Genomic DNA, 24,071 nt, shown 5'->3' on the forward strand with positions numbered 1-24,071 from the left:
TCAGGTCCCCGCTTTGCATTCCAACGAACCTTCACTATCGGGATACGGCTTTGTTTCGTTTGCTTGACCTCTCGATCCATGATTTCTACTAGTTCCTCCACAAAGTTGAGGATCTCGTTGATCTCGATCTCGTTGAGTGGAATAATAAGAGTCTCGTCGGACAGACACTTTTTCAAGTTCAATATGTGGAAGGTAGAATGTACGTTACTGAGTTCATGCAGTAAGTTAAGTTTGTAAGCTACGGGGCCAATTCTTGCGAGAATCTCGAAAGGCCCAATGTACCTTGGATTTATCTTTCCACACTTTCCAAAGCGTACCAAGCCCTTCCAGGGTGAGACCTTCAATAGGACGCGGTCCCCCACCTAGAATTCCAACGGTTTCCTTCGCTTATCAGCGTAGCTTTTCTTTCGGTCCCTACAGGCTTTCAATCATTCACGAATTTGAACGATCTTCTGTGTCGTTTCCCGAATGATCTCTGGACCCGTGAGAGTGCTTTCGGGAACTCGTCCCTTAGCTAACTGGGTATCACCCACCTCAGGCCAGCACAGATTGGATCTGCACTTTCAGTTAAAGAGGGCCTCGAATGGAGCTCCCTTTAGGCTCGTGTGGTAACTGTTGTTGTAGGAAAATTTGACAAGGGGTAAATAACTATCCCATGCTTTCCCGAATTCTATCACACAAGCTCGCAACATATCTTCTAAGGTTTGGATAGTTCTCTCACTTTGCCTGTCGGTCTGTGGATGGTAGGTTGTACTCATGTCCAGCCTAGTTCCTAGGGAACTTTGTAACGACTGCCAGAACCTCAAAGTGAATCTACTATCTGTCAGAGATAATAGATAAGGGAACACCGTGCAGTCTTACAATCTCCCTAATGTAAGTTCTTGTAAGTTTCTCCATCTTGTATGTCTCTTTGATTGGCAAGAAGTGTGCAGACTTGGTCAGTCTATAAACAATGACCCATATGGAATCAAGTCCATCCGTCGTCTTGGGCAACTTGGTTATGAAGTCTATTGTGATATGCTCCCACTTCCATTCTGGTATCTCCGGTTGTTGTAGGAGACTGGTGGGTTTCTGGTATTCGACATTTATCTTCACGCAAGTAAGGCATTTACTTACGAAGGTAGCAATATCTGCTTTCATGTTAGGCCACCAGTATAACTTTTTAAGATCCAGATACATCATATATGAACCTGGGTGGATGGAATAACGAGTGTTGTGAGCTTCGGTCATGACTAAGTCGCTGAAGCCACCGTGTTTCGGTGTCCAGATCTGAATCCATGAGGTATAAGGCTCCGCCGGCCTTGACTTCCAAGTTCTTATCCATCCCTCTAAGGGATTCACCTGCTATGTTTTCAGGTTTCAAATCGTGGAGCTGAGCCTCCTTAATTTGCGTGGACAAGTGTGAATGGATAGTTAGAGTCAAAGATTTGACTCTACGACCAGCATATTCATTCCGACTTAGGGCGTCGGCTACTACGTTGGCTTTACCCAGATGATAAAGAATTTTGCACTCGTAATCACTGAGTAGCTCGAACCACCATCGTTGTCTCATGGTGAGCTCCTTCTGGTCGAAAATGTGTTGAAGACTTTTGTGGTCTGTAAAGATCTTGTTTTTTGTACCATACAGGTAGTGTCTCCAGATCTTCAGAGCAAACACAACTGCTCCAAGCTGAAGTCATGGGTGGTGTAGTTAACCTCATGTGTCTTCAGATGTCTCGAGGCATAGGCTATGACCTTACCTCGCTGCATCAGAACACATCCGAGTCCTTGATTTGATGCATCACAATAGACAACGAAGTCTTCTATCCCTTCGGGGAGGGATAGTATTGGTGCGGTGCACAAGGCTCGCTTGAGCGTTTGGAACGCTCTTTCCTGTTTCTCGTCCCAGTCAAAGGCCACGCCTTTTTGGGTCAGGGTTGTAAGAGGTTTCGCTATGCGGGAGAAGTTCTGACTAAACCTGCGATAGTAGCCAGCGAGACCTAGAAATTAACGAATTTCTGTAGGTGTCTTCGGTGCTGACCAGTTCTCAATGGCTTTGATTTTGGAAGGGTCCATGTGTATTCCTTCTTCGCTAACAACGTGGCCCAAGAATTCGACTCGTCGGATCCAAAATTCGCACTTGGAGAACTTCGCATAGAGCTTCTCCACTCGCAAGGTTTCTAAGACTCTACGAAGATGTTCACTATGTTCCTCCTTAGTTCGAGAGTAGATAAGTATGCCATCAATGAAAAGAATGATGAACTGATCCAAGTAAGGACGATACACCCTATTCATCAGATCCATGAATACTGCGGGCACGTTAGTTAATCCCAACGGCATCACTACAAACTCGTAGTGTCCATAACGAGTTCAGAAGGCTGTCTTGGGAACATCTTCCTCTAGCACTCGTAGTTGGTGATATCCGGATCGTAGATCTATCTTTGAGAAGTAGTTGGATCCTTGAAGTTGATCAAATAAATCGTCAATGCGGGGCAAAGGATAATGATTTTTAATGGTAAGCTTGTTGAGTTCTCTATAGTCGATGCACATGCGAAACGATATATCTTTCTTCTTGATGAACAAGACCGGTGCTCCCCATGGTGAGAAGCTTGGCCTAATGAATCCCTTCTTGAGAAGTTTGTTAAGCTAACTGGAAAGTTCCTGCATCTCGGCCGGTGCCAGACGATAAGGAGATTTGGCTACGGGAGTAGCTCCTGGCACTAAGTCGATTATGAACTCGACTTGGCATTGTGGTGGTAATCCGGGAAGTTCCTCTGGGAAGATGTCGGGAAAGTCACATACTTCAGGGATTTTCTGAATGTCTTTCACCTCTTGACTCGTATCGACGATGTGTGCGAGGAACGCACAATATTCCTTTCGCAAGCACTTCTGGGCTTGGATGCACGAAATGATACGAAGGCTCGTACAAGGTTTGTCGCCATAGATATCTAAGGTTTCATTGTTAGGAAGGTTAAGACAAACATTTAATCGGGACCGGAATGAGGTCTATCTTGAAAGTATGGCCATCTAATGTTAATGTACAACCTACGTATATATAGTTAGTACTCTCCGTTTTCCCGTTAGCCATTTCTACCGTGAATGAATTATCTAATGCACATGGTTTTTGTTTAAGTAGGTGTGCAAATTTGTGACTTACGAAAGTTTTCTCTACTCCACTGTCGAAAAGTATGCAAGCATATGAGTTATCGAGGAGAAACATACCAGTAACTATCGTAGGATCAGCTACCGCTTCCTCGTGGCCCATGGCCACAACTCTTCCTACTCCGCCAGACGTCCCCGCTTTAGGGCATTTCCTCTTGTAGTGGCTCACCTCGCCACAACCGTAGCAAGCTTGGCCCATACTGGCATTAGGAACTTAGGTGGTCGGTCCCGTTGGAGTTTTGCAGAAACGGGTTGTATGCCCCTTCCTATTGCAGTTAGAGCAATGCCTCTCCTTGCAAGGTCTGTGGTGGTGGAAGTTGCATTTGTTGCACTTCGGGAGGGTTCCAACGTAAGTTTTTGCTAGGAAGAGGTTCGCAGGGACAACGGGAGTTACCGTGGTATCATTGATTGCCACAAGTTGTTGTCTCTTGGAGGATTCTTGCGAAGATCCTCTTTTCCTCTTGTTCCACCCCTTCTTCTTGTTGTTGGGGTTGAACTTTTGTGGTCTGGGTGCAGGGATTGTTGGGTTTCGGTGTTTCCCATGGACTGTGAGAGACTGTGCCAACTCCTTGGCACTATCAAAAGTGACAGGCTTGGAAGCTAACACACTTGACTGGATCTGGGAAGACAGCCCCCATATATATTTCTCTATTTTCTTGCTTTCGAGAGCAACCATATCAGGGCATAGGATTGCCAGATCACAGAACCTATTTGTGTAGGTTGATATGTCGGATCCAACCATTTGTAGCCCCAGAGGTCCTGTTTGAGTTTTTGTATTTCACCTCGAGGACAATACTCTCTCATCAGCATGTCCTTCAAGTGTTCCTAACTGATGGAATATGCCACCACTAAAGTCAGATACTTAACATGGCAATTCCACCATGTTAGTGCTCTGTCATAGACGGTACAAGTTGCAAACTTGACCTTGTTGCCCTCCTGGCAAGTACAAATTTCAAAGATTGATTCCATTTTTTCAATCCATTGTCTTAACACCATAACCCCACCAGTTCAATTGAAGCTGCGGGGTTTGGCGTTCGTGAAGTCCTTGTAGGTGCATTACCGGGGATGTCCATGGCTTTCGTCGTGGTTTGAGGGAGGTACACCTGTTCCCGATCCACTAGGGACAGGAGCATTGATGGCTGACACAATAGCTACTACTGCTGCTGTGAAGGCTACCTGGAACATAGTAGCATCAAAAGGAGAAGGTGGTTTAGGAGGTTGAGGTGGTGGTATCAGTGTTTTGTTACTTGGGTTACGGCTGGAGTTCCTGCGTAGCGGCATCTTTAACTATACGTTTAAAAGATGATAGCATGGATAAGAATAGATGAATAATGAGAGTGACTCATGGACTAAACCCCCCCCCCCCCCCCGCCATAGTCCAACAACACAATGAATAGTATGATTGAATGAAGATGATAGCATTTTAGATAATAATTTCCATATGGTTAGATATCTGTCAATAACATTGGAATTACAGATGTAAAAAGTTCAGGAAAAATGGCCTAGAAGTAGGCCTTACATCAACCAAGATAGGAAAATTTAGACAGAATCATGACTAGATCAAGACCTAACGGTCTAAGATTTACAAAGGTAGGAAATTAGACCAAAGTTTTTACAAAAACTAGGTTATGTCCAAAAGATGAGTCGATGAGACTCTATCAGCGACGAGAACTGCTAGCATGTGTTATTGATCCCGAAAGTAGATGTTCCATGTCCCTCATACGCCTATCAGCTCTCACTTTGTAACATCTCAAATTTTCAAACAAAATTTTCATTTAAAACAATACATCATTATTCGACAAAGGGTTTATTCCAAGTTTATTTCAAAAATATAACTAATAAATCTCCAGGATCTTCAACAGTGGCAGTGTGTACGTGTCACGCCGGCGCCTTTCCACGGTCATCACTAGTACCTGAAAAACATAAACACAACTAGTAAGCATAAATGCTTAGTGAGTTCCCCAGTATACGACTTACCCACATACGCCTTCCGGCCTGGACCTTTCGGTCCACATAACATTGCCTTCCGGCCCGTAACATAATCGCCTTCCGGCCCATAATATATATCGCCTTCCGGCCCGTATTAAATTGCCTTCCAGCCCATAGTATTTTGCCTTCCGGCCCATGATAGTATAAAACATAACACATGTAACATAATACACATAACACATAAGTCATACATCATACCGTCCTTTCTATCACATAAAGTCTCGCCTTCCGGCCCGTATAAGCATACATCACATATAAGCATACATCACATATAAAACATCTACCTCTCTAGACATAGCATGAATATAACACATACGACCTTCCGGTCTCACAGTCAAACCCTTCCGGGTGAAGTATAGTGAGAAGACTCACCTCGTAGTATGCAAGCTATAAACCCTTCGAGCTACTCGCACACGATCCGCTAATCCGCAGGTTCCCTATAATACCACATCCTTCGTTAATGATCTTATCAAACAAGACAACAGACCCTACTAAGTTATATACAGGTCAACGGTCAATCTTGACCGGACTCGTCGAGTGCAAAGGGTAACTCGACGAGTATAGACACCCTGACACCACTCGCCGAGTCTGAAGAACGACTCGATGAGTTCCAGTAGATCTTCAAGCTACTCGCCGAGTCTGAAGAACAACTCGGCGAGTCCTAGTGAACCTTCAAGCTACTCGCCGAGTCTGAAGAACAACTCGGCGAGTTCTAGTGAATCTTCAAGCTACTCGCCGAGTCTGATCATTGGACTCGGCGAGTCCTCGCCATGCAGTCAATCCGCTGCCTCCTGTATTTCGCATGATTTCGAAGTATATAGATATGGGGCTTCCTGGACTTTCACATATACTATTACAGGGGTTTTTAACACTTATAACAACAATATAATCTAACAAATCCTTAAATGGGTTTCCTAAACCCTAAACTCGCATACAACGTAAAAGTTACAGATTCGATCCGAAGATTACCTGGAAACGTGTTCCCTGTGTCTCCAAACCTCCAGTACTCGATTCCTTTGATCACCACCTTGCTCCTCCTTGTCTAACAATCTCTTCAAGCCTCCTCAAGTCCTCTCTCTTGCTTCAGATGCTCACACACTCCCAGGGTATCTTCAACCGGCCAAAAGACGCGACATGACGGCCATAAGATCGTTATATACAATCAGAAATGAAACGGCTAGGGTTCAGCTGAAACAGCGTCGACTCGCCGAGTCCCTATTTGGACTCGTCGAGTCCAGTCGCGTATCTGCGACTGCGACCAAGACTATGGCCCTACTCGGCGAGTCATGCACCTACTCGCCGAGTCCCCTCTTAAATGTGCCCAAAAATAATTTAAAGAAATACCTGAAATTCCGGGCTGTTACAACTCTCCCCCACTAGAACTAGACTTCGCCCTCGAAGTCTCTCATTCTGCGAATAACTCCGGATGTTGCTCCCGCATTTCTCTTTCCGGCTCCCAAGTCATCTCCGATCCTTTCCGATGTTGCCACTGAACCAACACCAGAGGTATCTCCTTGTTCCGTAGAACCTTGATCTTCGGATCCCTGATAGCTACTGGTCTCTCGGCGTAATTCAGGCTCGCATCCACCTGAATATCTTCTAACGGAACCACTGCTGCCTCATCGGCTATACACTTCCTCAACTGCGACACGTGGAAGGTATTGTGAATCTGACTCAGCTCTACTGGCAACTCCAACCGATAAGCTACCCGACCTACCCTTGCAATTACCCAAAATGGACCTATGAACCGGGGCCCCAATTTGCCCCTCTTCCTGAACCGAATTACCCCTTTCCAAGGAGAAACCTTTAGGAGAACGAAGTCGCCGACCTGGAATTCGAGCTCGGATCGGCGTCTGTCCGCATAACTCTTCTGTCGGCTCTGGGCGGTCAATAACCTCTGCCTCACACGCTGAATCTGCTCGGTCGTCTGAAGTACAATTTCTGTACTGCCCATCACTCTCTGTCCCACTTCTCCCCAGAAAATGGGAGTCCGACACCTCCTACCATACAACAACTCAAAAGGTGGCATACCAATGCTCGAATGATGGCTGTTGTTGTAGGAAAACTCAGCCAACGGCAGATGCGCATCCCAGCTACCCCCGAAGTCTAACACATACGCTCTAAGCATGTCTTCCAATGTCTGAATCGTCCGCTCGCTCTGACCGTCGGTCTGGGGATGGTATGCGGTACTAAAATGCAGTTTAGTACCCAACTCCTCATGGAATTTCTTCCAGAACCTGGAAGTGAAACGTACATCGCGGTCCGAAACAATCGAGGTCGGCACTCCATGCCGAGATACTATCTCTCTCACGTATAACTCTGCCAACTTCTCTGCTGATGAACTTTCGCTAATGGCAAGGAAGTGTGCACTCTTTGTTAGCCTATCCACTATCACCCAAATCGCATCGACTCCCCTGGCAGTTTTCGGCAACTTGGTGATGAAATCCATCGTGATCTGATCCCACTTCCACTCAGGAATCTCCAAGGGTTGCAACTTGCCGTGCGGTCTCTGGTGCTCGGCCTTAACCCTACGGCAGGTCAAACACCTCTCAACGAACCAGGCAACGTCTCTCTTCATACAAGGCCACCAGTACTCCTTTTTCAAATCCAAATACATTTTCGTAGCACCGGGATGGATCGAGAATTTCGATCTGTGTGCCTCCTCCATCAAAGTAACACGCGTACCGCCCACGAATGGTACCCAGATCCGACCCTGAAATGTCAGAAGTCCCCGCCCATCCGTAACGAACTCTGAAATCAACCCGACGACCCGCTCCTGTTTCTGCATCCCAGACTTCACGACCTCGGCCTGTGCCCCACGAATAGCATCTAATACCGGAGTCATCACCGTCAATCTCAAACACACGTCCCGCAATGGGGTACTCTCCGCCCTACGACTCAATGCATCAGCTACCACATTAGCCTTGCCTGGGTGGTATAGGATCTCACAGTCATAATCCTTAACCACGTCTAACCATCTCCTCTGACGCATGTTTAGGTTGGGTTGGTCCATCAAATACTTCAAACTCTTATGGTCCGTGTATATGGTACAACGAACCCCGTACAGGTAGTGACGCCAAATTTTGAGGGCGAACACTACTGCCCCCAACTCTAAGTCATGCGTGGGATATCTCGCTTCGTGAGGCTTCAGCTGCCTCGATGCATAGGCTATCACATGGCCCCTCTGCATCAACACTGCACCCAGTCCTGAAATCGATGCGTCGCAATATACGACAAAGTCCTCCATCCCTTCCGGAAGAGCCAGTACTGGTGCTTCGCACAGTCTCTGACGAAGTGTCTCGAAGGAAGTCTGCTGCTCGGGTCCCCATGAGAATGTAACACCCTTTCGGGTCAATTTGGTAAGTGGCACCGCGATCTTGGAGAAGTCCCTAATGAACCTTCGATAGTACCCCGCCAACCCAAGGAAACTCCTGATCTCCGAAGGTGACTTCGGTGCCTCCCAACTCATCACCGCTTCCACCTTGGCCGGATCGACCAATATCCCTTCCTGATTTACAACGTGCCCCAGAAATTGAACTTCCCGTAACCAGAAGTCACATTTGGAGAATTTTGCATATAGCTTCTCCGACCTCAGTACCTCAAGGACCTCCCTCAAATGTCCCTCATGCTGCTCCCTAGACCGCGAATACACCAGAATGTCGTCGATGAACACAATCACAGACCGATCCAGCATCGGCCTGCATACCCTGTTCATGAGATCCATGAACACTGCTGGGGCATTGGTGAGCCCAAAAGGCATCACCACGAACTCGTAATGCCCATACCGCGTCCTAAAGGCTGTCTTCTGGACATCCTCATCCCGCACTCTTACCTGATGGTACCCTGATCTCAAGTCAATCTTGGAAAACCAAGATGCCCCTTGCAACTGATCAAATAGATCATCGATCCTCAGTAACGGATAGCGGTTCTTAACTGTCACCTTGTTCAACTCCCGGTAATCGATACACATCCGGTGTGAACCATCCTTCTTCTTGACGAACAGAATCGGTGCTCCCCACGGCGAGCTACTCGGCCGAATAAATCCCTTCCCCAACAACTCTTGAAGTTGCGAGGACAATTCTTGCATCTCTGGAGGTGCAAGACGATAAGGCACCTTCGCAATAGGCGCAGCCCCTGGAACTAGATCGATACCAAACTCCACTTGCCTCGCAGGAGGGATTCCCGGCAAATCCTCGGGAAAAACATCTGGAAACTCGCGCACCACTGGAACCTCCTTCAATGTCTTCGGTCTCTCGGAACTCTCCCGCGTATCCATCACATACGCCACAAAACCGTTACATCCCCGCTGTAGGCATTGCCTCGCCCTAGCGGTCGAACAAAAAGCTGATCTCGAACGGGTACCCTCGCCGTATACCGTAAGAACTCCCCCACTAGGGTCTCGTATAGTCACCAGCTGACGCTCGCAGTCGATGACAGCGCTGAATCGGCTCAACCAGTCCATGCCTACGATGACACAGACATCACCCATCGCAATAGGAATGAGGTCAATCGGAAACGCGACCCCGAAGATCTCTAGCACACATCCCCTAAGAACCTCCGTAGCACAAATCGCCCTCTCAGCCGCAATAGAAACGCTCAAAGGTCGACTTAACGGCTCACGGCTAATGCCGATGTGCTGACTAAAAGCTAACGATACAAATGATCTACTCGCACCCGAATCAAATAATACTAGAGCAGGCATAGAGTTCACAAGGAAAGTACCTACACATACATTAACAAAAGCATAACATTTCGACCTTTAATTAAATACGTGAATGATAACATACCTGCCACAACATCGGGCGCAGCGCGGACCTCCTCCGCAGTCAGCTGAAAGGCTCTCCCGCGAGCCCTCGGGGCCCCGACCTTCGCCGGTCGGGTCTCAGTAGTCCGGGTAGTAGGTGTAGCTCCCTGACGAAGTTGCGGGCACTCGGCCTTCCGATGGCCTGTCTGGTTGCAGTGAAAGCAAACCATAAACCCCTTAGGGCAATCCCTGGCAATATGTCCCTCCTTGCCACACTTGTAGCAACCACCAGCTCGACACGCCCCCTCGTGACTCTTGCCGCACTTCGCGCAAGTGCGACCCTTCGAACCTCCCATCCTCGAATCAGCGAACTTAGTCCGCTTGGCTGCCGGCTGAGACTGGGCCGGCCGTCGATCCACCTGCCGAGACTCAGCCTCCTCCCTCGCTTGAGTCTCCAACTCAATCTCGCGCTTCCTGGCATTCGCCTGAAGCTCAGTGAAAGTACGATAGGTGGAGTTTGACACAAACTCCCGAATCTCCCTCTTCAAAACACCCAAATAGCGGCTCATCCGCGACTGCTCCGTAGATACCAGCTCGGGGCAGAACATTGCCCTCTCATGAAACTTCCGTGTGATCACTGCCACGGAATCAGTACCCTGCTTAAGGGTCAAGAACTCCTGAATCAATCGCTCCCTCTCTACCGGGGGAACGTACTCATCCCTGAACATCTCCGTAAACCTCTCCCATGTCACCGCCGAAATCTCTGCCTGAGTGAAGTTCGCTGTCACGAACTTCCACCAATCCTTCGCTCCCAGACGGAGCTGGTTCAAGGCGAACCGTACCCTCAAGTGCTCCGGGCATGAGCAAGTATAGAAACACCCCTCGATGTCGGCGATCCACCTCATAGCTGCAATCGGATCCTGCGTCCCATCAAATTCAGGGGGTTTCGTGTTGCTGAATTCCCTGAATAGTAATGAATCACCCCCTTGCGGCCTGGCAGCAGCCACCGCTGCGGTAGCGGCAGCAACTGCAGCTTCAGTAAGTGCGGCGTACCGCTCCTCAAACTCCTCCATCAACGTGGTCTTAATAGACCCAAACATCTCCGGGATCTCAGCCCGGACCGCCGTAGCTACCTCTTCCTGAATAATCTGACGAATCTCCTCGTCACTCGCACCGCTCGAACTCGCCCCATTGCGTGTGAGAACCATGATGTCTCTGAAATACAACATAAAATCATCAGAGACTCCACCAAGTACAATTGTACTCGATACGCGCCCTACCCAGTCTTCGATTTCCAAGGATTCTTATTTGAGTCTTCCACTAATCCGGTGCCTTCGATAGTACGGGCCCAATACTACCGACCACACCGTATCAGTATTCGTCCCAAATCTTCCTCCCCAAATCCCGAATAATGAGTACTCTACCTCTAGTATGCACTATCTACTTGCACGCTACCAAATATCTCATATAAGCAATCTCCCTAGACTAAGGCATCACAAAACAGGCAATTCTAGTCCTATCATGTATCATGCATAACAATTCATAATTCAGTGCATAACATAACATCGTAAGGTATTCTGGGGATCTTTACCGTTCGGACGCTGGCTGCTCGTACACACTGTTCCACCCTTGTTTTTACCGCCTTACCCTTTATAAAATGTTATGTCCTTATTATTTTTAAGAAAAAGTTTTTTTTTTTTTTTTTTTTTTTTTTTTTTTTTTTTTTTTTTTCAAATCCCCGGTCTGAGTTCAGTTGCACCCAAAAGTACACCCGAATCCCTCAAACCAAGGCTCTGATACCAATTGTAACATCTCAAATTTTCAAACAAATTTTTCATTTAAAACAATACATCATTATTCGACAAAGGGTTTATTCCAAGTTTATTTCAAAAATATAACTAATAAATCTCCAGGATCTTCAACAGTGGCAGTGTGTACGTGTCACGCCGGCGCCTTTCCACGGTCATCACTAGTACCTGAAAAACATAAACACAACTAGTAAGCATAAATGCTTAGTGAGTTCCCCAGTATACGACTTACCCACATACGCCTTCCGGCCTGGACCTTTCGGTCCACATAACATTGCCTTCCGGCCCGTAACATAATCGCCTTCTGGCCCATAATATATATCGCCTTCCGGCCCGTATTAAATTGCCTTCCGGCCCATAGTATTTTGCCTTCCGGCCCATGATAGTATAAAACATAACACATGTAACATAATACACATAACACATAAGTCATACATCATACCGTCCTTTCTATCACATAAAGTCTCGCCTTCCGGCCCGTATAAGCATACATCACATATAAGCATACATCACATATAAAACATCTACCTCTCTAGACATAGCATGAATATAACACATACGACCTTCCGGTCTCACAGTCAAACCCTTCCGGGTGAAGTATAGTGAGAAGACTCACCTCGTAGTATGCAAGCTATAAACCCTTCGAGCTACTCGCACACGATCCGCTAATCCGCAGGTTCCCTATAATACCACATCCTTCGTTAATGATCTTATCAAACAAGACAACTGACCCTACTAAGTTATATACAGGTCAACGGTCAATCTTGACCGGACTCGTCGAGTGCAAAGGGTAACTCGACAAGTATAGACACCCTGACACCACTCGCCGAGTCTGAAGAACGACTCGACGAGTTCCAGTAGATCTTCAAGCTACTCGCCGAGTCTGAAGAACAACTCGGCGAGTCCTAGTGAACCTTCAAGCTACTCGCCGAGTCTGAAGAACAACTCGGTGAGTTCTAGTGAATCTTCAAGCTACTCGCCGAGTCTGATCATTGGACTCGGCGAGTCCTCGCCATGCAGTCAATCCGCTGCCTCCTGTATTTCGCATGATTTCGAAGTATATAGATATGGGGCTTCCTGGACTTTCACATATACTATTACAGGGGTTTTTAACACTTATAACAACAATATAATCTAACAAATCCTTAAATGGGTTTCCTAAACCCTAAACTCGCATACAACGTAAAAGTTACAGATTTCGATCCGAAGATTACCTGGAAACGTGTTCCCTGTGTCTCCAAACCTCCAGTACTCGATTCCTTTGATCACCACCTTGCTCCTCCTTGTCTAACAATCTCTTCAAGCCTCCTCAAGTCCTCTCTCTTGCTTCAGATGCTCACACACTCCCAGGGTATCTTCAACCGGCCAAAAGACGCGACATGACGGCCATAAGATCGTTATATACGATCAGAAATGAAACGGCTAGGGTTCAGCTGAAACAGCGTCGACTCGCCGAGTCCCTATTTGGACTCGTCGAGTCCAGTCGCGTATCTGCGACTGCGACCAAGACTATGGCCCTACTCGGCGAGTCATGCACCTACTTGCCGAGTCCCCTCTTAAATGTGCCCAAAAATAATTTAAAGAAATACCTGAAATTCCGGGCTGTTACACACTTGCTGAGCTCGAAGTTCCCTAACTTCCGCTTGAGTTTCAGTAAGTTCTCTCTGCAGAGCTGCATTGCGGACCAGAGTCCTTTCATGAGCAGACTCTAGTTGGCGAATGCAGACAGTGTTAACACCAGAGTTGGCGTCAATCTCTAAGACTCGATTGGTAGTTGATTGACCCAATATCGTGTTCCTAGAAATCTGTCACACCCCCGAACCAGACGGCGGAAACGTCCGGGGGCTGTTGTGACTCAATTGAATACCATCACAGTGAATATACATGAAACATAACATCATACATCACCAAGCATTGGAATACTACAACTGGTAGCGTTTACATCCGTTACATTGTTTCAAAATATTACATTCCAAAATACATTGTTCATTGTTACTTAAACAACCGCAAAACAAACATAGAGTACAGTCCTTTCTTCACTTATCTGTTACCTGAGAATACAAGTATTTTGAAAAACGTCAACATATGAAATGTTGGTGAGTTCATAAGTAATGTTTGAAATCCAATGTTTGTAATGTTTTGAAAAACCACCAGAAAATCCGATATTTTCTGAAAATAGAATAGCGTAAAAATATATGAAGATCCGTGAGTATGCTTGTTTGAATTCTATAAATGTAAGCGTAAGAGTTGTGAAATTCGACATGTAGTTCATAAGTGTACTTGTTGAAAACCCTAGGAAAACCCGACGTTTTCCTATCACTTTGCTTTTCTTAGTTTGTGTACTATTATTTCGTTGCGTTAGAGGTGTTCGTTGAGCTTCGGAGGCATTGAGTATACAGAGGGTGGTGAATTGTTGTAACGTACGTTAATGAAAACGTCCAGTTGACAACCGTACTAGCGATCCCTTAGGCGTCAGTCGCACTTATAATCCTCCCGGACTTGTGTAGTCCCACGACCGAGGAGAAAAAGTGAAGGTGCGAAACCCTCGGTATTTCCCTACGTCGTTCAAGACCATTGCAATTGCGAAGGGCCCGAAGCCCAACCCGCAATCGTGAGTTCCCGACTTTACTAGCAGCACTGAAGGACCCTTGGGGACCAGCAGCATGTTTGCCATTGAAAGTCCTTTTACACGCGGTCGAGTCGTATTAGACCCAACTACATGTAAGCAAGTGTCCTTTGGGCCTAAAGATCATGTCATCGGGCTAGCTAGGCTCAACAAGCATGATTTGAAACTTTTGGGCCTAAGGAGTGTACGTCGACGTATTGAGTAATTCCACGAGAGTAAAGAGTTCCGAGAGTTCCATATGTGTATTGAGCGTTGTAGTGTTAGTAGTTTTGGATTTGTTATTGATTCGAGACCGAATCAATTCGTTTGATAACGATTGTTGGTGATATTGTGTATTGTAATTCATCGAGAGTCGTAGTGTCAGTCTTTGTTCACAACGAGTGTATTGAATTATCATTGAAAATTTTCTGTTTACAACCCCTCTTTATTTTGTAAATTTACTTTTTCACCCCTTTAGGTAAAATAATTTCCGGTTTAATCCTTAAACACATTTTTCTTGTCATTTAACACCAAAACTTATTACAATTGACATTTTTCAGCATGTTCTTAGTTGAAAACAGTTTTAATCCCTGAAAATACAGTTTTCTCGGTTGTAACCCCTCTTTTTCGCAATTTTTACATTTTTGGCCCAAATTGGAGAATTTTTGCAACTTTGGTCCTTTTTAAATTTGAAAAGCATTTTAAACCTTTGAAAAGTACTTGTAACACTAGTAGTCCATTGTTTTACAGAAAAACACAGTTTTGGCCCTCCAAAACAGAAAATTTCGCATAATGGACCCTATTGGGCCGAAATTTTCATTTTTAGCCCATTAAGCTTGAAATTTATGTTTTTAATCCTCCAAATAGTATATTTTCAAAAAATACATTATGGAAACTGTTTTGACTCATCTCACCCATCAGATTTCGAAATATTTCATTTTAGGCCCTTCAACTTTGTATTTTTAACATTTTGTGTCAAAAAAATGAGTTTTTAGCCCAAAATAAGTGTTGTCAAGCCATTTGGCTATTTTTCTTGGTATACTTTGCATGTAGTAGTATATTTTATGCTAGTATAAAATATATCTCGGTTTTTAGCAATTCATAACTAGATCTAGCATCAAAATATACAAAACATACATATAAGCATAGAGATCAACCAAAACATACACATAATGATGGATCTACACCTTTGCTTGTATTCTCCCCCACAAAACTTATAAAAACCGAAAATAAGGGGGTATGAAGCTCACCTTAGGGTGTAGTTTCGATTTTTGAAGAAAGGATGGAAGAAAACTTGGTGATTTTCGGCCCTAGCACCCCTTGATGAAGATCTCGAGTTTATGGAGTTTTCTAGGAGTATGATCACCAAAGAAACTTGTTTAGAATAAGAGATCTCACGTGAGAGGGGAGTTTTGAAGCTTAGACATGGAAAAACATACCAAAGGATGATGATAATCTTGAAGAATCCTCTTGAAACACAAGCCAAATTTCGAGATTTTGGATGGAGAGGAAGAGAGAAGTCTTGAGTGATCTAGAGAGAGTTTGTGAGAGATTTGTGTGTGTGTGTGTGTTGCTCACGGCCGAAACAAGAAGAGAGAGAGAGAAATAGACATGAAGTGATACATGCATGGAGATATGAGACATGTTACATGGAAAACCAAGAGATAAAAATGAGGTGGCATGGTAATAGTCAACTTCTCCTCTTGGGCTTGTCTTGGGCCGAAAATTTGGGAAGGAAAAAGGTTTTTGGGCTTTTTGCCCCTAAGCCCAATATTAGAGTCAGTTTGAGTGAGTTTTAACCTAAAAAAAATATAATATGATTTTTACACTTTGTTGGGCTAGTTTAGGTTAATCATGGTTCATAATTTTGAATTTATTTCATTCTAGGCCCAATATGGCCCAAAATGTTGAAATAAATAGATGTGGGTACAATTAAAGCCCATGATAGTCAAATTGGAAGCTTATTGGTCCATTTGAGTCCAATAAGGAAGTCCTAGTCCAAAATGGATCTAAACAAGAACTTCTAGGGTTTTCAATTGCTTGCTGACTATTTGTAATACTTGTATGATGCATTTGATTGAAATTTTTGATGTCATATAATAAGCATCACACATGCTCTTAAGTTTTTGATTCAACCTTTACTTGAGTGTAGTGATTACAAGACACAAAATTTCTAGTTGTGACATCATCCCCCCGTTAAAGGGAATTTCGTCCTGAAATTCTGTTTGAAAGCTAGATTTGAGAGTGCTAAAATAGGTGAGGGTACTTTTGCTTCATTTGGTCTTCGCGTTCCCACGTGAATTCTGGCCCACGCTTTGCATTCCACCGCACTTTCACGATCGGGATGCGACTTTGCTTAGTACGCTTCGCCTCCCTGTCCATGATTTCGATTGGTTCCTCAACGAACAGGAGATTCTCATTGATTTCAGTTTCGTCAAGAGGAATGACGAGTGTTTCATCTGATAGACACTTCTTCAGATTAGAGACATGAAAAAGGGGTGTACACCGTTTAGCTCTGCGGGTAGTTGCAGTCTGTATGCTACCGGACCTATTCGGGCGACGATTTCGAAAGGTCCAATGTATCGTGGGTTAAGTTTTCCCCGCTTCCCAAAACGAATAACTCCTTTCCAGGGCGAGACTTTCAACAGTACTCGATCACCGACCTGAAATTCTAAGGGCTTTCGCCGTTTATCAGCGTAGCTCTTTTGTCAGTCACGCGATGCTTGCAATCGAGCTCTGATTTGAACGATCTTTTCCGTGGTTTCACGGATGATCTCCGGTCCCGTTAGTGCTTTGTCCGATGTGTGTGTTTTTCCTAGCTGGGTGTCACCTACCTCGGCCCAACATAATGGTGATCTACACTTACGCCCGTACAGTGCTTCGAAAGGAGCCACCTTGATGCTCGAATGATAACTATTGTTATATGAGAACTCGACTAAGGGTAGGTGAGTATCCTAAGACTTTGCAAAATCTATCACGCATGCACGGAGCATGTCTTCGAGCGTTTGGATGGTTCGCTCGCTTTGACCATCCGTTTGTGGATGATATGCGGTGCTCATGTCGAGGTTTGTTCCCATCGCCTTATGGAGTGATTGCCAAAATCGTGATGTGAACCTACTGTCCCTATCCGAGATAATAGATGTTGGTATTCCGTGGAGTCTCACGACTTCTCGAATGTATAAACACGTCAATCTCTCCATCTTCTAAGATTCTTTAATTGGCAGGAAATGGGCAAATTTCGTCAGTCGGTCGATTATTACCCATATGGTGTCTAATCCATCCGGTGTTTTGGGTAGTTTGGTCACGAAATCCATAGAAATCCCCTCCCATTTCCACTCAGGGATTGCCGGTTGCTGTAACAATCCTGAGGGTTTCTGGTATTCCACCTTTACTTTGGCGCACGTAAGGCACTTACTAACGTAGGTCGCGATTTCCGCCTTCATGTTAGGCCACCAATAGTGTTGTTTAATATCCACATACATCTTATCGGAACCGGGATGAATGGAGTATCGCGTCTTGTGGGCTTCCTTCATAACAACATCTCTAAACCCTCCAAGTTTAGGGACCCAAATACGATTCATGAGATAGTATACTCCATTCTCCTTTGCCTCCAGGTTCTTTTCCATTCCGCGCAATGCTTCGCTTGCTCTATTTTCTGTCTTCATGGCCTCTGACTGGACTACTGCAATTTGAGTGGCCAGGTGAGATTGAATGGTTATGGAGAGAGTTTTCGTACGACGATTAGAGTACTCCTTCCGGCTTAATGCGTCAGCTACCACGTTGGCCTTGCCTGGGTGGTACTTAATCTCACACTCATAATCGTTTAGCAATTCAACCCATCTTTGTTGCCTCATGTTCAACTCCTTTTGGTTCAAGATGTGTTGGAGACTCTTGTGATCCGTGAAGACGGTGCACTTCGTATTGTAGAGGTAATGCCTCCAAATCTTTAGGGCAAAGACTACAGCTCCCAACTCTAGGTCATGGGTCGTATTGTTTACTTCATGTGTCTTTAGTTGACGGGATGCGTAGGCTATCACTCTCCCACATTGCATGAGAACGCAACCTAAGCCCTGATTTGACGTGTCGCAGTAGACTACAAAATCTTCCGTTCCTTCAGGCAGAGATAGTACAGGTGCGCTACAGAGAGCTTGTTTCAAGGTCCGAAACGCAATCTCTTGTTTGTCTGTCCATTTAAATGGTACACCCTTTTGCGTAAGCGAGGTAAGTGGCTTGGCGATCTTAGAGAAGTTTTGAATGAATCTCCTATAGTAGCCTGCTAGACCCAAGAATTGACGAATTTATGTGGGCGTTGTCGGGACTGCCCATCCTTCTATAGCTTTGACCTTAGAGGGATCCACATGGATTCCATCTTGGCTGACTATATGACCTAGGAAGTTCACACTTCGCAGCCAGAACTCACACTTGGAGAGTTTGGCGTAAAGTTTTTCTGATCGCAGAGTTTCTAAGACTTGTCGAAGATGTTGGCCATGCTCTTCCTTGCTTTGAGAATAAACAAGGATGTCATCGATAAAAACAATGACAAAGTTGTCGAGGAACGGTCGGCAGATTCGATTCATTAGATCCATATATGCGGCAGGGGCATTCGTTAGACTGAAGGGCATTACGACAAATTCATAATGTCCGTAGCGAGTTCGGAAAGCGGTTTTTGGAATATCCTCTTCCCGGACTTTGAGTTGGTGGTATCCAGACCATAGATCTATTTTAGAAAAATAACTAGCTCCTTGGAGCTGGTCAAATAGGTCATCGATTCGTGGGAGTGGGTAGCGGTTCTTGACTGTGAGTTTATTTAATTCTCTGTAATCGATGCACATTCTAAAAGATCCGTCCTTCTTTTTGATGAAGAGCACCGGAGCTCCCCATGGCGAGTAACTAGGTCGAATAAATCCCTTGTCCAAAAGTTCGCTAAGTTGGCTGGATAATTCCTGCATCTCGACAGGACCTAGCCGGTAGGGTGATTTAGCGAGAGGCGTTGCTCCTGGAATGAGGTTGATTCGAAACTCAACCTGTCTCTCTGGGGGTACTCCCGGAAGATCTTCAGCAAACACGTCCGGAAATTCACACGCTACGGGAATGTCTCGAACGTTAATCTCCTCCTTGGTTTTATCCACCACATGAGCCAGGAACGCCAAATTGTTCCTTCGTAGATATTTCTGTGCCTTGATGCACGAAACGAGGCGAAGGTTCATGCTAGATTTGTCCCCGTAAATCACTAGGGTTTCGTGATTTGGGAGACGAAGACGAACGACCTTCTCGTGGCACATAATTTCAGCATGGTGGGGGCTTAACCAGTCCATGCCGATGATCACATCGAAACTCCTAATTGATACTAGCATTAGATCTATTCGGAAGACGTGCTGATTAAGAGTTAGGCTACATCCAGTGTAGACTTCCCCAGTGGATTCGGTTTTCCCATTGGCCATTTCCACCGTATAGGTTTCATTTAGCTTTTGGGGCAGTTGTTTTAATAAATGCTTAAACTTATTGCTTACGAAACTTCGCTCCGCTCCGGTGTCAAATAAGATGCCTGCATAAGTGTGGTTTAAGGGAAATGTACCGGTAACAACAGAGGGGTCCTGAATAGCCTCACCCTGACCCATGGTCAGCATCCTTCCTGTTCCTCCGTTTCTTAAATTGTTGTTGTTAGGACAGTCTCGTCGGATGTGTCCAGTCCTCCCACACCCGAAGCAAGTGTGGCTAGGCCCTGCGTTATTGCCGCAGGCATTGATGTTGTTGTTGCTGCGATGGTTGTTGTTGTTGGTTCCCTGATTTTGGTTCTGGGGAGGGTAAGTCCTGTAGTACCTTGCAGTATGTCCCTTTCGGTTGCAACTGGTGCACTGAAAATTCCTACATTCCCCATTGTGATGGAAACCGCACTTGTTGCATTTGGGAAGATTACCGGAATAGGGTCTGGAAGCATTTGAAGTGACTGAGGTTGGAGCATGTGGTGCGGCTAGAACCGACGCGGTAACAGCATTAACCGCCACTGTCTGCTGCTTCTTGGAGATGTCGGGACCCTGGCGCCCCTTCCTCTTATTGTTCTTTCCCTTCTTGCCATCACCTTCCTTCGTCTTCTCAGTCTCCACTGGCTTCTCTCCCTTCTTGTTGTTATGGTCATACAGCTTCTTTGCCAATCTTTTCGCACTGTCAAATGTTTCGGGGTTTGCAGCTATTACATTCCCTTGAATTGGTGATGTTAGTCCCCAGACGAATCGCTCAATCTTCTTTCCTTCCGAGGTGATCATACCCGGGCACAGCAGAGATAGTTCGCTAAATCTCGATATGTAGGCATCGATATTCGCATTCTGCACAGTGAGGTTCCATAGCTCTTGCTCCATCTTCTGTATTTCGCCTCGTGGGCAGTACTCAGCCATTAACATTTCTTTCATCTATGCCCACGGCATAGAGTTGGCTACAGGGAGCGTCATGGATTCTACATGTCCGTTCCACCAGGTGAGCGCTTGATCTACAAGAGTGCAGGTTGCGAACTTTACTTTCATCTGCTCAGGACAATCGCATATCTCGAATACCGATTCCAGCTTCCCGATCCAGCGCTTCAGAGTGATCACCCCTCCAGTGCCGTTAAAAGTTCGTGGTTTGGCGTTTGTGAAGTCCTTGTAGGTACATGTCTTGGTGGGTCCTTGATTCATTCCATTGTTCGAACTTCCGGCTCCTTGCCCATTGACTCCTCCATTGTTCCCTTGATGAATTTGCGCAATCGCTACAGTGACTGCTGCATATACAGCTGCCTGGAATGCGGCTGAGTCGACTTCAGGTGGGGTTGGTCCTGGGTTTCTGCGAGTAGGTCGGAGAGGCATCTTTCTATGACAAAACGGAAAGATGTTGAGGGTATGTGGTTTCTGTGAGGTCGTGATCCTACTGACTAGGTGCATGGTGCGAACTTAAACACTACTACTATTGACCATTCAATCATAATTTCTCAACACATAGTAATTCATAATATCGTAACAAAACACGTAAAACTTTATTAATATTATCCGCATTTGATACATGAAAATTTTGCTCGTAAGAGCATACATGAGTGACACTGATTCGACAGCATAACGGCTCTATGAGTAGTGTAGTCACTTAAACATAGAGTCGGAGTACATAGCATAGTTCCTAATGACCTACTAAGATAAGTCTATCCCTAACCGCGATGAGCTGCGTCCGGAGGGGGTGTCATATGTCGAAGTGCTGTGCCAACAGCTGAGCCATCTCAGTCATGTCTAAAATGACCTCATCCCTCTCATGCTCTGCTTGCACAGCACGTGCTTCCATGGCGAACAGTTGTTGCCGCAAGTCGGCAATCTCGGCTTCTGTGGAGCGATTCTCCCTCGCGGGATTCACTGGTGGGACGTGGTGACCCTGTGGCACTTCGCTAACAGGAGATGTGTCGTGATCCACGTCCGGGGCCTGATCCTTCTCCATGTCATCGTCAGTCTCCTCGAACTCGTAGTCGGTGTCCATGTACTCGTCAGGTTCAACGCTGTGGATTCCCTCTTGATTCCCTTCTGGTTCGTCTCCGAGTATCCCATGTGCCCCTAGGGCTTGGTGAAACTGAATGTCCTGATGCTCTCCCTCCATGAAGACTGGGAGAAAGTATACGAATAAGCTATCACTTTCCTACGATTCTACCGCTATTGCACAAGTTAACCAGGCGTTCTCTTTTTAGTGGTAGAAGGGTATAGTTTTAGGTTCCCTAGCTATCCCGATCTCATCAGGACGTGTGTTAGTTATACTTTGGAGAGAGTGTAGTTGATCAGGCTACATCCACTCCTTGGTACCACTAAGAACAGTCCTGAATTTAGCCGAGATACTAGTATTATTTTTGTTTGGTTCGGCGTTATGTTCCTATTCCTAATGCAAGCAAGGGTGTTTGATTTACTTGTTTTGTTCAGAGTTATGGTAGTCCCTCTTTTTGGTTTATAGTTGCATATCAATGTGTGGCTAGATATGCTAGTTCACTATAAACAAAGCTCTGATACCAACCTGTCACACCCCCGAACCAGATGGCGGAAACGTCCGGGGGCTGTTGTGACTCAATTGAATACCATCATAGTGAATATACATGAAACATAACATCATACATCACCAAGCATTGGAATAATACAACTGGTAGCGTTTACATCCGTTACATTGTTTCAAAATATTACATTCCAAAATACATTGTTCATTGTTACTTAAACAACCGCAAAACAAACATAGAGTACAATCCTTTCTTCACTTATCTGTTACCTGAGAATACAAGTATTTTGAAAAACATCAACATATGAAATGTTGGTGAGTTCATAAGTAATGTTTGAAATCCAATGTTTGTAATGTTTTGAAAAACCACCAGAAAATCCGATATTTTCTGAAAATAGAATAGCGTAAAAATATGTGAAGATCCGTGAGTATGCTTGTTTGAATTCTATAGATGTAAGCGTAAGAGTTGTGAAATTCGACATGTAGTTCATAAGTGTACTTGTTGAAAACCCTACGAAAACCTGACGTTTTCCTATCACTTTGCTTTACTTAGTTTGTGTACTATTATTTCGTTGCGTTAGAGGTGTTCGTTGAGCTCCTGAGGCATTGAGTATACAGAGGGTGGTGAATTGTTGTAACGTACGTTAATGAAAACGTCCAGTTGACAACCGTACTAGCGATCCCTTAGGCGTCAGTCGCACTTATTCACACAACTCAATCCTCCCGAACTTGTGTAGTCCCACGACCGAGGAGAAAAAGTGAAGGTGCGAAACCCTCGGTATTTCCCTACGTCGTTCAAGACCATTGCAATTGCGAAGGGCCCGAAGCCCAACCCGCAATCGTGAGTTCCCGACTTTACTAGTAGCACTGAAGGACCCTTGGGGACCAGCAACATGTTTTCCATTGAAAGTCCTTTTACACGCGGTCGAGTCGTATTAGACCCAACTACATGTAAGCAAGTGTCCTTTGGGCCTAAAGATCATGTCATCGGGCTAGCTAGGCTCAACAAGCATGATTTGAAACTTTTGGGCCTAAGGAGTGTACGTCGACGTATTGAGTAATTCCACGAGAGTAAAGAGTTCCGAGAGTTCCATATGTGTATTGAGCGTTGTAGTGTTAGTAGTTTTCGATTTGTTATTGATTCGAGACCGAATCAATTCGTTTGATAACGATTGTTGGTGATATTGTGTATTGTAATTCATCGAGAGTCGTAGTGTCAGTCTTTGTTCACAACGAGTGTATTGAATTATCATTGAAAATTTTCTGTTTACAACCCCTCTTTATTTTGTAAATTTACTTTTTCACCCCTTTAGGTAAAATAATTTCCGGTTTAATCCTTAAACACATTTTTCTTGTCATTTAACACCAAAACTTATTACAATTGACATTTTTCAGCATGTTCTTAGTTGAAAACAGTTTTAATCCCTGAAAATACAGTTTTCTCGGTTGTAACCCCTCTTTTTCGCAATTTTTACATTTTTGGCCCAAATTGGAGAATTTTTGCAACTTTGGTCCTTTATAAATTTGAAAAGCATTTTAAACCTTTGAAAAGTACTTGTAACACTAGTAGTCCATTGTTTTACAGAAAAACACAGATTTTGGCCCTCCAAAACAGAAAATTTCGCATAATGGGCCCTATTGGGCCGAAATTTTCATTTTTAGCCCATTAAGCTTGAAATTTATGTTTTTAATCCTCCAAATAGTATATTTTCAGAAAATACATTATGGAAACTGTTTTGACTCATCTCACCCATCAGATTTCGAAATATTTCATTTTAGGCCCTTCAACTTTGTATTT

The sequence above is a fragment of the Lactuca saligna genome, chromosome 4, assembly GCF_052625555.1.
Source record: "Lactuca saligna cultivar CGN05327 chromosome 4, ASM5262555v1, whole genome shotgun sequence".
In the NCBI taxonomy this organism is placed as follows: domain Eukaryota; kingdom Viridiplantae; phylum Streptophyta; class Magnoliopsida; order Asterales; family Asteraceae; genus Lactuca; species Lactuca saligna.